At 43.9% G+C, this 16642-nt stretch overlaps 1 protein-coding gene and 1 pseudogene across 1 annotated transcript in view; both read right to left on the reverse strand.

Annotated features, from left to right (window-relative positions):
• Positions 1–16642, reverse strand: part of SLC10A7 (solute carrier family 10 member 7) — an 872524-nt gene that overhangs the window by 455186 nt on the left and 400696 nt on the right. The gene's annotated exons all lie outside the window — the stretch shown is intronic.
• On the reverse strand, positions 10296–12022 carry LOC147728491 (proton-coupled zinc antiporter SLC30A2 pseudogene; annotated as a pseudogene).

Genomic DNA, 16642 nt, shown 5'->3' on the forward strand with positions numbered 1-16642 from the left:
ATTTAGCTAAGCAGCACATAGGCCTGGGTGCTGAAACATCTACTGTTCTTAAACATGGAGGGAAAGTAAGCACCAAACTGCGTGACACGCCAGGTATTGGAACACATGGAGAGAAATATTGCCTTTCAGCTGGAAATGGTATCGTCATAGCACTGAAAATACAAGATTTGAAAAAAATATTGTCTACGGGTGCTAATGGAAGGCAATTTCTATGGACTGGAATCTAGAGAATGCTAAAGTGATTCTGGTATTTTACTGACCTCCGCTGGTCGTTTTCTATCACAGTTAAATAGAGGCAGTTGCCAGAAATCTTTTAAAAAGAAAGTCCCTCGTCAGAAAGCAATTCTGGTATTTTAGTGACCTCTACTCGTCGTTTTCTATCAAGACAGTTAAATAGAGGCAGTTGATCAGAAAAAAAGACCCTGTACGGAAGCAGACAAGTCCTAGGGCTGATCTCCAGATCCCACGAAGTACATACACAAATAAGTATATACTAAAGTATATACAAGAGGTCTCGAATGCTCGACCTAAAAAAGTACACAAATAGGTGCTCCTGAAGGAGCCCTGAGCAAAAAAGTTACGTCTTTCTGATATTGGTACACACAATGTTCTGGCCCCTTGACCTGTTTGGGAAGTAATACAATTCATCGACCAGATGGAGCTGCAGACAAAGGAGTAACATAAGATTAGAAACTCGTGAATTATTGCGTTTAGATCTATCTTCTAATGATCTACTGAAATGATTGTGCAGCCCAGTGGCGCCACTAGCTACTCCAAACCGTTTTTAATCACTGGACTGGTTGATTGCTCATGTACAAAATGACTTGGCAGAAAAGGTCCTGTACATACCCAGGACTCCTGCCTAGTGTTTTTCAAACAGCACTTAAGAAGCCGACACCTTGACAGTGAGTCAAACTTGGAGAATACGGATATGGAATTTTATGTATGTCTTAAAATGGTCCGTTTTATTAAAGGCCGAAATTATCAATGGTGTTTTTCTGGAAGCCTTTTCAAAGCTCTTAATGCCTAAAATGATTTCACAAGAAGGGTTTCAATGGTCTAGGATCATGCCAGCCGGGATTTTCTATCTGTAGACCAAGACCAGTAATTTACAATCCAGATTAGGTTCTCTGATAAGACATTTACGCGTAGTTTGGAACATTTTACTTTAGTAAGGCATTCATCAACAGTTTGTGAATATCATCCTCCGGTAAAACATTCCTCTCTAGAACGCAGACATTTACCCTTTTCAAAAAAGCATGGGGAACCAGAGTTGCCTTTCTTTTCCAAACGTGGTTGAAGATAACTTCAGTATCCTACTTCAGGGATAAAGTCTACAACAAAACCATGTTCAACACATTCTTAAGTAGAATATGTGATTGTTATTAACGCTTTAAGTTCTTAAAGAAAATGAGTAAATCCACACCCAAAGGTTAAAAAGCTAGCTTGGTTGTAGATGTTAGTATAGAGAATTCACAAAGGTTTCCCAAGTGGCAGCTGGAAAAATGCGACAGTTGCACGTTTCCCAGCATACTTTTGGAAAAGTTTTGAGAATTTGCGATTATAAGTAGGCATTTAAAATGCTATGAGGGAAAATGTTTTTCCTAATATGCTGTACCCTTCCCCTACACCAATTTTAGAGATATTACAATACCGTTTCCTGTTTCGAAAAGAGATTTATTCACACTGTTTAACTGGAGTAACCCTCATGCCATTTCCAAGCTAGAAATCAGGTGTTAAAAAATGTGTGAATAGCCACAAACATGTAGATTTCTGTGACTGGCCAAAGTTTAAAGCATTCAAGACCATAAAGAGCCACTCGCTGACCTTGGGAGCAGATTTACTCACACAAAAAGTTTTTTTTATTTTTAATTAAAAAGCGTTTTTATTCTGTGTGTGTGTGCAAGCTAAATTTAAACAACCAAATAGGTTTGTAAATCGGTTAAAGGAAACTATTATCCCCTCTATAATCCCTCCCTACTCTAATGGGGACCACAACCATCAAGTACCTGGTGGTCTAATGGTGCGCCATCCAGGAAGAGGTATCCAGAGCATGCTAGGAATTTGAAATGTTATTTAGCATGTAGCGCCAAAACCTGGTGCCCAAGGACGCTTCATAAAAGACTTAGGAGCATTTATGTCAAGCAGGTCTAAGACACTCAAGCGTAAATGCCAGATAGCGGGCACTGCATGAAAAAAATCCTCCTTTTAGACAAATACATGAGTTACATGTTCCTTTACTCTTCTGTGGTTTTCTTAAGCTTAATTTAGCAATGGGTTATTGCACATACAAGAACTATCGAGTATCGCTGATAATATCACATATTTCCTTCTCAATAATTCGAAAATCTGCACTTTTATTTTCGAATCTCTCATTGAAGCATAGTTGGCATATTACAAATCTATCTGCGCCCCCGGCACTGCCATGCAATGAGGAGCGGCCAAGATACTGCACAAGATGAGCCCCTTGTGTTAATGCACACGCACTGTGGGCCTTTAAATATATTTACAATCATTTAAAATGAGATCAGTTTAATTAAGAAATAATTAACGAATTCATTTTATGAGTGAATAATTCAATAGAACACGGCTGGGGTCTGAAGAAGAAGCACAGATATCAGAAGAAAATACTGTAAATAAGAACACAAGAAAAGAAATACTAGTCCATGGCTGGAGCTTGGTTATGGATATATGACTGGCATACTCAAACCCACACTGGGTGCAGAGGGTACCGCCATCAAGCACCACACTGACAGGCAATTCTGACAGTAGGTCACTGAAGAGAAATAATACCCACACTTGTCCTCTGAGCTGGTATACTGACTGAACACCCTTTAGGCAAGTCTCTCCTTTCTCAAATTAACTGGAGTTAAATAGTTCACTGTTTCTGAATTTACTTACCTTCTAATTTTCTTATGTTATTCCCTTCCATGTAAAAAACGTTGTTGAACCTGGCCCTTTTTTCAGGGTTATCCCCAAACATTTTGCCCCCTTCTTCCTAGTCTTTCTGACCTTTTTTGGTGGCTTTAGGACTGCTAACTAGTGCTAAAGTGCATAAGCTCTCTGTCTGTATTGTATTGGTGATTGGTTTATCCACGATTGGCATATCTGATTTACTAATAAGTCCCTATTAAAGTGCACCAGGTGTTTCTAGGGCCTGTAAATCAAATGCTACTAGTCGAATTGAAGCACTGATTGTATCACCCACATGAGCTGCCCTGCAAACATGTCTCAGACCTGCCACTACAGTTTCTATGAGTTCAGTTTTAAATTGCCATTTCGACCTGGGAAGTGCACCCACTTGTCGGACCCAAACATTCCCTTTTACTACATGCAAGTCACTCCTAAGGTAGGCCCAAAGCAGCCACATGGGCAGGGTGCATTGCATTTAAAAGGTATACTGGAGTGTTTTACATGTCCTTATAGTGAACTACTGCTAATTTAGTTTTTCACTATTACAAGGACCATCTCTCCCATAGGGTAACATGGGGATTGCTTTGAAATATCTTTTAATTTTCCCATTGGGAGCAGATAGAGATTTGGAGTTTGGGATCTCTGAACTAACAAATTAATGGTTTTTGAATTGTACATTTGAAAATGCCACTTATGTGGGCATTTTCTTACTTAACCATTCTGTGCCTCTGCCTGTCTGTAGAATACACATCTGGGTTGGCTGACAGTTAGCCTCTTGTGCATTCACGTTAAACGGTCATGCAAAGGGAGCTGAGGAGTGCCTCGCATATCCTGATGGCCCTTCCTGAGCTTGAGTGGTGGAAGGAATTGTCACGGACATCTGAATAGGGCTGTGCCTGTCCTCACATAAAGCAGTCTCTACCCCTCTGTAGTGTGTCTGCAGCCAGGTTGGGGAAAGGCAGGGTCTTGTACACTACACAGACTTTCCTTTGAAGTTTGCCTACTTCAAAGGCAGAAAGGGGCATACGTATTGGACCTCTGACACCCCAAAATCAGAACACTTTTGGACTTAGGACATTCGGTCAGGAAGAAGAGCTGGATGCTGTAGGAGGGACTGCCACTCTGCCTGTAGCTTTATTGTGCTGGCCTGCTGCTTCTGTCCTGGTAGGTAAAGCACTGGACTTTGCTTTCTACATCCTACTTTCAAAGTTCTACAAGGACTTGTGAATGCTTGCCTGCTGTTAATAAGTCTCAGGGCCATTAAGGACTTCACCTACCAGTGCCTGGGCTCTTCTGCTGAGGATCCTGACTTGCCAAGTGGTGCCAAATCTAGTTTCCGGGCCCTTGGTAGTGTAACCTAGTGATCTTAAGGAGAAAATCCATGCATCTAATCCCAGCGCCTGTTTTATCGATGCATCGCTTCAAAGGAACGGCTCAGAGCCTGCCTCGCTCGTGGCTGTGTAATCAACGCAGCGCATCTGGATTTTTGACGCATTGTCTCTGGGTGTCAATTCTTCGTCGACACAGCACCACAGTAAGGAACGAGGTTGCATTTCTGGAAACCAATGCATCACCTCCCCTACCAATAAGGAACCAACGCATCACCTCCCCTGTCAGTAATGAACTGACACATCACCTCCCCTGCCTAGCAGTAGGGAACCGACGCATCACCTCCTCTGCCAGTATGGAACCAAAGCATCACCTCCCCTGTGTAGTAAGGAACCAACGCATCACTTTGCTTTTCTGACACATCACCCCCCCAGCGCCCAGCACTGTCTTTGATTTATGATGCATCTAAGGTACTTTGAGCTAAAACAAATGTATCCATTGATTTCTATGGACTAAACTTGCATAATCTTTTTAAAAAATAGATATTTTGACTTGTGTAAGTTGGTTTTTGTTTGATTCAGATCAATATTGGCTAGTTTTCATAGCTGTGCGACTCCCTTAACCTGACTAGAATGAGGGGCCGTACTTGGACAGGATACCAACCACTGCCAAATAGAGACCCCATTTCTAACAACCGTCACAGTCACAAATAGTGATTACAAAAAAGAGAAATAAGGTACGGCATAAAGAAGACCTCTGAGAGGGACACATAGTAAGGATAGAATTAAAATAGGACATATATTGTAAAGCAGAAGTTAACCTTTTGACTTATGTGGACCCCATTTGATCATTACTGTAATCGGGGGATCCCAGTGAATCATTATTGGAACCCGGGGTCTCCAATGTCAGTCATTACTGAAAGCCAGGTACCCCAAGCTTAAGCAATTTCAAATATTTGAAACTCTAAACAATACACAAATTACAAAAACAAGCATTTATGAAACAATAACAAAAATAATATAATATTGTATTCCACATAACAAATCTGAAAACATTTTAATTTTAATGGGGGGGTTAGGCCTTTTCTACATTCAACTGAGGACACCCGTCGTCCACACACAATTCTATTTGATACATATGCACTGCTCCCATGAATCAATCTGAAGACACAAACTTAATTCTTGGCCTCCAATTTAAACCCCTTCACATTTACGGAATGTTGCAAAAGTACTCAATGTTACATTTTGTTTCTTTATTTATATACACTTTACTAATCCGTTAATACTATTTAATTTTGTCAGCAGTCGCAGATCTTCTGAGTAGGCGTCACAGACCCCCTGATGTACCCAGACCACAGGTTAAGAACTGCTGCTTTAAACACACTATATTCTAAAAACACAAGAATAAAGGATTTCATTCTAGGGCACGAAAATGTAAACACAGGATTATATTGCACTATACAGACCCCATGAATGTTTTTAGTAGAAGACCGGTTTAACCTCAGTCCTATGTGGCCAACTGGGTTTACCTCTGAGTGGGAAAGCCGGAAAGAATTGAATAAATATCATTTGTATAAAGGACTAACAGATGCACACATTATTAAGCAATATGGTGTATAAAAGTGAAAGGTTAACTGAATGAGTGCATAGATGCTAATTGGCTGGGTGACCTTGCAGAGTGTCCTTGTCAGGCCTCTGGGTGTTTGAGGTTTGGGCAAGCTCCAGATCGGCTGGTTTACGTTTCCATTGGCTATGGTGATAATACTAGAATGACAGGAATGCATGCCGGAGCCACTCATGCCTTTACAATGAATGTTCTTTCAAATTAATGAGAACTCTCATTATCCACGCGGATAGAAAATTGGAGAAAATAACAGTGATCATCGAAGCTCTAGAACTCGCAGACATTCCCTCATCGGAGGAAAACAAGGAGACCATTGAAAACATGGAAAAGAAGGTAGCAAAGCATGAACTGGAGGCAGAGAAACGCAAGGCCAACAAATTCACCAGGGATAGGTTGGACTATACGAATGGCCGAATATACACATTCACCAGGAAATACGATACCTTGAGGAGTCATGTAGCAATGGATATGAAGACTGGACCGGAGCACACAGAGGTGGTGGACAGCTCAGAATTAAGCTCAAATGATGAAGAAATCAACACCACACCCTTGGATTTTCGTGGGGAGATGCAGTTGGCCCAAATGGTCACGCGGCAGAGGGGAAGAGGAAGAATCAATACGTGGGGAAGGGAACAGGAAATACTCCAAAAGAAACCTCTACCAAAGCCACAACAAGAAGGGGCGGTAAGAGGAGCCAAAGCAAAAAGAGGCAGAGGAAAGCAAAAGTAGCTGCAAAAAAACAAACCGTATCGAGCAACATAGTGATTAACCTCTTAAGTAAAGAGTTGTCTGATACACAATTGAAACTTTTAAACAGAGTACTTTCCTACTGCCCAAATAAAAATATGGACGTTCCCAACACACGAATTGATTTATACAAATTCTTCGCAGAAAAGCCCCAGAAAATATCGGAGCACGTGGGACCAAAGGTAACTACATCTTCCATCCGACAAGGATTTACCAGCGATTGTTACACTAGCAACAATAAAGGACACAGTCTCCTTGAGTCAAAAGGACCATATAAGCACAGTCCAAAAGGATATTGAATTTTGCCAAAAATCAGGAACTTCTACCAATGTAGGAGGTGAGAGTGGTTTAAAGAGGAAGTCAAGATTTTGCCCACAGCTTCCCCCAGGAAACAAAGTGGACCTTTTCCATGAGGTCATGATAGAAGAGACAACAAGGATTGCTGGCAAATCTCAACCACAAGAATGAAAACGACAAAACTCAAAACTTAACAGCAGAAGAGTACAGAGCAATGTCTGAACTGAGAAATGACCCCACCATAATAATAAAAGCATCAGATAAAGGGGGAAATCTGGTTGTGCAAGACGTGACAGACTACATTGATGAAGCTAATAGGCAATTGGATAATGAGGAACATTACGAACGACTAGAGGTGAATCCACTTGAGGACTGGATGGATGAATATCACTCTCTGTTGTTAGGTTGGAAGGAGAGAGGTGTCATAGACTTCAATTAATATTTATACCTGAAAACTGACAGCCCTATTACTGCTACAATATACTTTCTACCAAAAGTACATAAGTGCCTCAGCAAACCACCAGGAAGACCCATTGTCAGTTCCATAGGGTCATTGTTGGAAACAACGTCAAGATTTATAGACATCTTTTTAATGACCTATGTAACTGTCCTACCTTCCTACCTGAGGGATACAATGGACTTCTTGAACAAAATCTCAAAGATTGAATGGAAAACTAACTATCTAATGGCGACCATTGACGTCGCCTCTTTATACACCTCAATACGCCATAAAGATGGTGTTGAAGTTGTCAAAAAAACTCTGGAAATGAGGTCCATAAGTCATTTGGAACATTCTGCAATGCTTTTGGATATGTTAACCTACTGCCTGACGCATAACGCATTCCTGTTTCTGGGACAACTGTACCTCCAGAAACAGGGGACCACAATGGGGACATCATTTGCGCCTACATATGCGAACCTCCTGATGGGAGCATGGGAAACAGCAGTAGTGGACAAAGAGAAGGAGCATGGATCAAAAATCAAACTCTGGTGTCGTTTCATTGACGACTTGTTCATCATATGGGATGGAGAAAAGGAAACACTACAAATATTTATTGACTCGTTGGAGGAAAATGAATATAATCTCCATTTCACTTCCACAATTAGCTCGACCAACCTCATCTTCTTGGATGTTGAAATGTACGTGAGCGAGAACAAGCTGTGCTCCAAAATTCACAGAAAAGCAACTTCATGTAACAGCATACTCCATGCTAATAGTGGACACCCAGCTAACTTAAAATTGAGTATCCCGTATGGACAAATGCTGCGGGCAAAGAGAAATTGCTCAGAAGAGAACGACATGAGAGAGGAGATTGAGAGGATGGCTCAACGCTTCTGGGAAAGAGGCTACCCCGAGGAAGTCATTAGCACCGCACAAAACAGGGTGGCTCAAAAGAACAGGAATGATCTTCTGATTCCTGGTGGCAGCAGGAACGATCATGGTAGTGATGAGCAAACCAGAGACGAGGAAGAGACACGATTGATCATGGATTTTAACAATCAGAGTAGGGATATGAAAAAAGCTCTACGGAAAAATTGGAACATACTGCTCCTGGATAATACCTTAAAACAACAACTAACCCAATATCCAAGCATTACATATAGGAAAACTGCCTCATTGCGTGACATCTTAACCCAAAGCCATCTGACACTGAAGGAACAACCCCAAAAAAAATCAACATGGCTGACAACCCCGGGATTTTGGAAGTGTGCCAAATGTAAGGCCTGTGAGCATGGCACAAACGTCAAAGAGTACAAATTACGGAATGGCAACATTGAGAAAATAAGAGATCATATAACCGGCGAATCTAAATGTGTTATCTATAGGCTGCAATGCCCATGTGGGAAATTGTATATAGGGAGCACAATCAACAAATTAAAATTGAGAATTTTACAACATCTAAGGGCGATCAAGAACAGAGACCCAAGCTACCCTATGGCCACACATTTTGCCAAATGCCACAACAGCAATCCAGATCTGCTAAGATACTCAGGGATCAAACTGAGCAAACCATCGGAGAGGGGTGGTGATCGTACTCTACAGTTGTGAAAACTGGGGTCCAGGATGATTCTTGGCATGGGAACTGAATACCCAGATGGACATAATCTAGATCAGGGGTCTCCAACCTTTTGTGTAGTGAGAGCTACTTCTGGTCAGTGAAAATCTTCGTGAGCTACTAAACCCCAAGCAACTCGCGCATTTTTCCGAGCGACCTCCCCCGCCCAGTTTAATTGCCGTTAAGCCTAATTCTTCAGAGCACATGGGCTCCATACTGTGGTTTCAATACAATAACACTGAAATAAACAACTTTTTTTCCTTTTTACATGTGCACTTCCTTCTGCAGCACAGTGAGACAAAAAGCTAAAGCACAAGCCACAACAGGGACACAACAAAAGCACAAGCTGTGCAAGCGGAGGCTGATGCTTGTCAGAATGGGACAGAAAAGAGGCTCTGGCACCAAATTAAAAGCAGCCCCATAAGCAGGGTCTGGTGGCTCACTGCACTAAAGCAGCCACTGCAGGGGCCAGTGCTTGACCTCATGGTGACAGGTTTAAATCCCAGCAGGTCCACTCATCCTTTCATCCATTTGAGGTCGATATAATAAATAGCATTGACTTGGGTAACAATAAACATCTGTTATTCTGCCCCAGGACACCTTCGGGTAATTGTGCGGTTTGCAACTAGACCTGTTATGTTATTAAATATAGGGCAAGCAAATCAAATAGCTAAAAAAAGTGGGCCACATTTGCAAAATAAGTAAAACTTAGACATGCTGTAGGATGGTGTTTTTCAAGGTATGGAAGACTACCTGGCTATTTGTGCTGGCAGCAGGCAAGGTTTGGTACTATCAGAAAAATTAACAATAAAAAGCAGCCCACCAGCCAATAATATCGGCACACAAATAGCCAAAAGCCCACAGACAAGCATTGGCACAGACTACCAACCAATAAAATCGTCACACAAACAGACCACAAAACAACCATGCATAACATCCTGAGTGGCCACACAACACCATGGGACAGTCAAGGCCTCACTGTGGAGAGGTCAGAGCTGGGAAGCCAGAGCTGCCTGTGTCCCTGAAGAGCGCACAGAGGCCAGTGAAAAGGCGCATTGTGGTCCAGCCCACCTCTGGTTCAGTCAGCATAGGCTCAGAATGGACCAGCTTGAGAGGCCGAAGCTTAAATGGGGCATGGCAGGGGAGGTTGGTGAAAACTATTGGATGTTATATTGAAGTGAAGGCAGGAGTCCGAAAGCAAGCATCAGTGTAACAACAACCTTTTTTGTCAAAAGGCCTCCTGCACCTCTATCTGACTTTTTCCCACAGACAGATGTGCTGCACAGGTCCATCAAGCGAGCCTCTTTGCTAAGGGCGAACAGGGAGTCTTCAGTCAGAGGGGTCTCGACATTCAGAGCAGTCTTTCATATCTTCCAAGTAGTTCTCAATGTGGAATCTGGATTGTCGTGGTGTGGAAGTTAAATTTGCTCTGTAACTGGGTGCTGGCTTCTTTGAGCAATACCTGGGCATCAGCATCTTCATTGATCGCAATGTGCACCAATGGCACTGGCTGCGATACAGTTAGTGCCCAGATGGGCTGGATGTGCAGCGCCTTCAGTCTCGAATTGCGCAGCAGAGATTCCTTCACAGCACTGAAGTCTACTCTACGCCCCTTGAGTCCCTTCCATCAGTACGAGCAGCACATCCCTCAGTATGGCTAGAATAGTGTGACCCCCAGACCAGGATGGAGAAGATGAGGAACGAACAGATGGGATCCACAATTTTATACTCTGGCTTTAAGTAGATGACGTAAGAAGCCACCAGTACCCCAACGCTTTGCACCAGGTCCCCCACAACATGAATGAAGGCAACTCACATACTGGTGCTCTGCTCCTTCTCGGGGTGGTCTTGTGCGAATGTTCATGTGATCCGTCCGTAGGGCCATTACTATGACCATGCCCAGTCTGATGCAGGATAAAACCCACCATTACGATGTTAACTGTTCATAATGGGGAGGTGATCAGCATAATATTTCCTGCCCAATCTCACCACGTGCTTCCGGTGCCCTCTCCCTGCCTGGCTCCATGCCCATGCAATCGCCCCCTGCACCCTGTCCCCTATTTCTGTTCTCTGTCCTCCCCTGCTCTCACTCCGTGCTTCCGGTACCCCCTGCCTGTCCGGCTCTGTGCCACAGCACCCTGCCTCTGTCCCACTCCCTACTCGCTGCATATCCATAGCTAAGGTCCCTGCACCCTGCCCTGCTCACCACTGTCCTCTATCGCTGCACTCCCCCCCTGTCCCTTGTTCTGCCCAACATGTCTGCCTTTCTGCCACTGCTCCCTGTCCCAACCCCTGCACTCTGTCCTGGCTCCTGGACATGCTCTCTGTTACTGCACCTTGCCCATGCTCCCTGCTCCTTCTCTAACCCTACACTGCCCTTATCCTGCCCTTGCTCCTGTCCTGAGCCCTGTTCACTGTCTCTGTCTCACCCTCACTCTTTCCTCCCCCCCCCCTCCCCTCTCCCGGTCTATGCCCTCAGTCTGTCGGTGAAATCTCGACAATCTTCTCGTCGAACCCTCTGTGTCTCTCCATCCCCACTGTCTCTCCCCAGCCCCCCTCTCTCTTCCTGTCCCATCTTTCTCCCCCTGGCCTCTCTCCGTCCTGCCTCTCACGGTATCTCTGCACCTCCACTGTCTCTCTTGAGCCCCTCTCTTGTCTGCCCCTCACTGTCTCTCTCCGCCCCAACTCTCTCTCCCCAGCTCCCCTCGCAGTCTCTTTCAGTCCAGCGTCCCCTCTCTCTCTCTCACTCGCTTTCCAGCACCCCGGTCTCTCCCTGGCACCACTGTCTCCTCCTGCCCCTCTCTGTCCTGCCCCTCACTGTGTCTCTCCAGCGGCCCCTCTCTGTCTCTCTCCGGCTCCTCTATCTCTCCCCAGCTCATGGTCATGATCTTGGTTGCTGGCCGTGATGACATCCATAGTAGCGCAAATACACTGATCATCATGCTGGCAAAGTCAGTCAACAGGTGTGCAGCATCATTCATAATCGCAAAGGCCAAGCTCTGTGCCAGATATACACTTGTTATTGGATTGGCGCTGGTGAAGTCTCCTCTTCTCATCGCCTTGTATGCCGCTGTGTTGCCGGTTCGGCCGTGTAAACGAGTGCTTGTCCCGCCTTAACATTAACTCAGTGCGGGTTTGGGCTCGGAATATGTCCCGAGTGGACTACGGATCTCTATACCTGATCCTGACCTGCTTTGCTCCAGTCTCACTCTGGTTCCCCCGTCCCCCTCTAGCTCTGTCCCGCCGTTGCTGTGGTCTCAGAGCTGATAGTGCCCGAGCCCAGCCTGCGCAAAGGGGGAGGAGGGTGTGTGTGTGTGTGGGGGGGGGGGGGGGAGGGGTGCAAACACCAGCTGCAAAGTCCCCTCCTGGATGACCTAACTAAGAGTGTTGTGGCTTACCTGCTGCTAATCTGGTGTGGAAGGTTTTACCCGCGGGTCCCGGCAGTTCTTTTGGCCTGCAAACAGCTCCACAATGCTCCCCCCTGCCACGCCTGCTTGATCTCCGCACTCGCACAATGGACAGTGCGGTGCCAGTAATGAAAAGGCAGGGGGCGCGTGCCGGCGTAAAGCCGTAACAGTCCTCACGAGATTCTGTCGCCCTGTCACGAGACTGCAGGAGAGGAATGTCCTCCTCTTCGGCCCGCCCCACCCCAGCTAATTAAGTACAATCTAATTGGAGCAGCTGCGTTGGGTGAGGGCGGTCAAAAGACACGGAAATAAGCCTAAATAGCCCAAATAAAACTAATGGGCTACTAAATTGAGCAGCACTCTGCGAGCTACTCACAGGGTCTCGGCGAGCTACCGGTGGCTCGCGATCGACCGGTTGGAGACCCCTGATCTAGATGCTGAACTATTTGTACATCTGTTATGAAATTCCAAACTATGGGAAAATATTAGAACTAATTGAGAGTGACATTTTGGATCCATTCATGTAAATAATTATAAATAGGCGTCAAACTTGAGAAGTCAAGAAAAGTCGTAAAGGGACATGTAGCACACATGGGCAGACATCGTGACATGAGTAAACATCAAAAATAGATGAGTATAAATATACTTAGTCTGTAATTGTAAATTGGTCTAAAAACATCACTTGGATCTGGTGTTGGGTTAAATAAGTTTAAGATATTCAGGGATCATGGAACATTAAATGTAATTTACCGGAACGAAATAATTCAGACCCTGTAATAACATTGTTCAACCCAACTGAGGTACTTCTAGTTTAAGATATTACTGAGGATCCTTGATGTAAATACCTTGGGGTCATGAATTGGCCTTGGGAATTGTAAATAGTGTATATACAGGTTGCACCGTTTTGCGGACTAGAAGGAAATATGATCATGTTTGATGGAGACAATTTTGAGAAACTGTGGCAATGTATTCAGGTACTTTTCTGAGAATAATGGGCCTAAGTTTAACCCTCATAATAACAAATACTGTACATGATGAAGACATAAATGAAAATTATATGAAACGTTTGGTTTAAAAGTTGGGTAAATCCTCATCATGTCCAATAACAATGTTGGAGTCTACTATGGCGATATGAGGAACATATGGCTTGTTCTCAAATTGAATGCAATGTGTGTAAATATGTAGATATATGTATAAATCTACGGCTCCAATCGCCGAGTCACCAACCACCATATGTATAAATCTATACATAAGCCCAGACTTTTTGATAAAATGTGTACTTCACAGAAATGTTGAGCAACAATGGCGCTCAAATGAAGCCATGTAAAAGGAGCAAGGTTGCTGGTCTAGATTTTTAATAGACATGGAAGAGGGTACTTTCACATTGCACTATAAGTTAAGGTCTAGATCCCTGGGACTCTATGCTCCAGTGGAAGGCTAGAGTAGCCGAAACGCGTAGGCCGTCCATTTTTTGGTGAGCTGCATCCTGCACATGGTGTGTGAATAATAAAGAAGTTTTGAAAAACGTACCTGCTGCTGTGCTGTGACTTCTGCCGACAAGTGGGGGGCGAGGAGAATCCAGGAATAAATAAATAAATATATATACATATATATATATATATATATATATATATATATATATATACATATACATATATACATATATACATATATACATATACATATATATTCGCTCCTTGCCTTCCCAGAAGATTGAGCCTCACTCGAACATTTACCAAGGGGGCAAGCCTTTAATCAAGAGTATGAGCAGTCAGCTGAGGCAGTTGCGATCACACGGCCATAACGCGACTTGCCTGACGCGTTTCGAAGGAATTCTCCCTCTTCCTCAGAGGCAGTCGGTCATAGATGCACGCTCCGTCACCATCCATAAGTGCTAAATCGAAAAACTAACACTGTTTTAAATTGTAACTGCAAGCAAAACACGGACCCCACTGGTGGGGGAGAATTTGGCACAGCATAAAGACTTCCAGTCCCAGGATTCATGTGAATTTACTCACCTGAGAATGTGAGGCCTCTTGAGAGGTTAATTGACTAAAGAAATGCATTTAAGGCTGGAAAATGTGCTGCGCAGATATGTGGCTGACAGTTAGTGTTTTCCCTTTGAAAAAGAAGCAAGGTGCTTTGAAATACGCCAGGGATGTTAATTAATTATTGGAAAGCTGAGCCGGTTCAGGAATAAAGGGTTTTGCAAACTTATTTCTCGTGGAGTGGCGTCCTTAAGCAGAAGGCAACATGAATTAATATATATATATATAGATATATATATATATATATATATCACTAAACCATAAAATTACCTCAGCCATCCAAATACCCTCACAAACCCTAAAAATATCCAAGCCCCCCCAACCAAATACCCTCACCCACCCCTAAACCCTAAAAAGTAATGTACCCTAATAAATCTATATACATATATGATTGTATTTATTTACCTGCAAAATACTTACATTTAAATTGTAAAGGCATGCGTGGTAAAGGTGTATGTGTTGTAAAAATGTGCGTGGTAAATGCATATGCATGGTAATTGAAGCAAGGTAAATGTATTGCGTGGTAATGACGGAGTTGTAAATGCTGTTTCCCGAATGGCAGCGCTATGTGTGCTTCATTAAATGACAGTCTCCTTCCGGCTTGCCTCTGTGTCAATCTTATGAGGAAACAGTGCAAGAATATGAGTACTGCTGCCAAAGAATGACAAATGACTTTTGAAAATAGAACTGGGAATTATCTGGTGCTGGGCGAGGTTCGCTCTCTGTTCGCCCAGAGAGTTTGCACTGCCGGCCTGAGGGGTGATCACCAGGGATACGGTGTGCTGACAAAGTATAAGACATCCCCCGGAAATCTTCATCCTCCCCGGAAGTCGCAGGGATGGTGCTGGTGGCAGAGATGGCGAGAGCCTTGAACATGGTTAAGGGCAGTCCCCATAGGTTCATGCAAAAAAGCAGCCTTGACAGGTACGTAGTGAATATGTCCTCTGTGGAAGTGGATACACAGGGCGAATGGCAGAGGGGCAGCTGACGAAACATGGCAGGGAGGGGAGCCCCCTATGTGCTCCATCATGGCTGCAATCCAGGACTTACAGGGCTCAATAGCCCCTATTGAGTCCAAACTCGAAATAGTCACCATAGAGGTCAATCTGTTTCAGGCAGATTTCCACAAGATATCTGAAAACGTTGCAGCAGCGGCGAAGCACATCAACAGTCTACTTTCAACAATGAAATGCCTGGAAAAGTAGGTGCAGGTGCAGACCCTGACCAAGCAGAGCACCGCCATGGTGTCAAAGCTGGAAGGCCAGGAGGGACAGACCAGGAGAAAAAAACATAAGAGTGGTGGGTGTCCCCGAGGGGGCAGAGGGCCCTAGTGTGGACCTTTTCTTGGAGGACCTTATCTATATATATATAAAAACGAAAGTATGTCTGTTTGTCCTTTATGCATTACTACACCATTCTTCCGATCACCATGAAACTTTGGGAAGTTGTTGAGTACACTCCTGCGAAGGTTTCTGGCAAAAAAAAAAAAGTTAAATATCGGCCCCCGGCCCCCTAGGGCCCTCATAATCTTTCCAATACTGAACGTTTACGGTGCGCCTCACTTTTGCAATGACCATCAACAAAGCACGAGGACAATCGCTGCAAGTGTTTGGACTAGCTTTGGAGAATCCGTGCTTCTCACACGGACAACTGTATGTGGCCAGCTCACGCGTTGGAAAACCTTCTGATTTATTTGTGTACGCACCAGATGGAAAAACGAAAAATACCATGTATCCACAAGCACTCTAATAAATAAACAGAATTAAAACAACACTTTAAAATGTTTTCCATATTAAAATGAATAAGTTTCAATAAAAATGACACAATGTAAATTGAATGTTATCATAACAAGTTTCCTTAAATTTCCTTTCTTCTAAGATCGCAGCAACGCGCGACGGGTAAGCTAGTACTCAAACTCAAACCCAAAAGGCTATCCAATTTCTTTTCGGTGGACAGAGCTCATCATGAATTGGGACCACTCCACCTCAAAGCCTGGGGCCCGACGGGCACGATAATAGTGCATATCCTAAACCTAAGAGACAGAGAGACAAAACTCCAGACAGCTTGTTCTCTGGGCGATTTAAACATGGACAATGCAGTGGTCTGCTTCTTCAAAGACTTTACCCTGAAAGTCCAGCGAAAATGCAAAAACGTCAATGAAGTTAAGAAGGCAGTACGGTCCGAAAGAAATCAAATGCATGATGCTTTTCCCAGCCAAATT

The sequence above is a fragment of the Lissotriton vulgaris genome, chromosome 3_1, assembly GCF_964263255.1.
Source record: "Lissotriton vulgaris chromosome 3_1, aLisVul1.2, whole genome shotgun sequence".
Taxonomy (NCBI): Eukaryota; Metazoa; Chordata; class Amphibia; order Caudata; family Salamandridae; genus Lissotriton; species Lissotriton vulgaris.